Source organism: Pelobates fuscus, chromosome 1, assembly GCF_036172605.1.
Source record: "Pelobates fuscus isolate aPelFus1 chromosome 1, aPelFus1.pri, whole genome shotgun sequence".
Classification (NCBI taxonomy): Eukaryota; Metazoa; Chordata; class Amphibia; order Anura; family Pelobatidae; genus Pelobates; species Pelobates fuscus.
Genome location: NC_086317.1, coordinates 326,454,428 through 326,455,780, shown reverse-complemented (window position 1 = coordinate 326,455,780; position 1,353 = coordinate 326,454,428).

Genomic DNA, 1,353 nt, shown 5'->3' with positions numbered 1-1,353 from the left:
CCAAAACAAGAAACAGAATAACGAACTGTAACCTTACCAAACATGGTAGTGCAATTGTTATCCCTCTAAAGAACATAAAGCAAGTAGACACATCACATCTTTAAAATAAGGTTTAGTCAGTAATACAGGATTACAGTTTAGACTTTGTCATTATGAATATTAATTAGATTTGGTTAGTTATTGCACACCTGAACATATACGCACACAAAAAATAATAAGACATTCCAAAAATTCTAACAAATAGAAAGAATTAACATGTGGGAATATTTACTTTTACCAAGACTTTTTAAGCCCATGAGTCAGGGGCTACTATAAAAACACACCGCTGTAGCTTTTTGACCATTACTGATAGAATTCCATAGACAAATTCAGCAAAAACTGATTACCCCTGACTTTGACCACAAAAAAAAAAAAAAAATCATAGGATTTGAGATTTTTTATTAAAATAAAAAAATATTTCAAGTGAAGAGCAGGACACATCCCAGAGGAAAATGAAAAGTGACCCTTGGTCAATGCTATCTTCATTCTGCAGCTTCTGGCAGCCTTGCTTGCTAGGAGTTATAGTTATATTTTCATGTATGACATGCATGAGCTCCAGGCAGAATAGTTTATTTTATTTTTATTTATTTTTTTAAATAGGACCAGCATGACTGTTGTTGTCACTTTAAAATAATAATTAGTTGAATAGTTATTTAGTGTTTAATTACTACCTACCTGGGTCAAGTGATGCACTCTAGAATTAGTGAAATGCTAACCATATGATTTGTTAGATGGGGGCTGAATGTGAATTTTGGTCCACCTCAGGGCACCATGAAGGAAATGAACCTCAGTTAATGCCACGTTTTTAATAATAAATCACAAGAACAGTATGTAGATTGAATTTATACTAATCAAAAGTTGTACCCACCATCCATACAATATGTAGATGCCAGGTTAACTGTGAATAGGCAAAAAACAGTAACAGTTGCAATACACATTTTTTTTTTTTTTTTTTTTTTTTAAAGGTATCTTTTTTATCTAAGGTTTCAGTGAACTAGTGTTCATTCCATTGCTGAATTCACCTCAACAGGTCAGTGGTGGTAATGTCAAATAACATTCAAACAAGGAGAATGATGCAAGTACTCTTATTTTTATATAAAAAGATATGATGAGCCACTAGATGGCAGAGTTTCCAGCAGAGAAGCTCTGATTACTAATAATGGTAATGAAAGAAAACATCACAAAGAGAAACACTAGCAAGAATGGTAATTTCGAAACCTTACTAACACGGATGTACGTTTGCTAAATAGGCTTCTTTGCTGTACCTAGCATTTTATTTCCTATAACAAATGAAACATGCTTTGAACAAGCAAA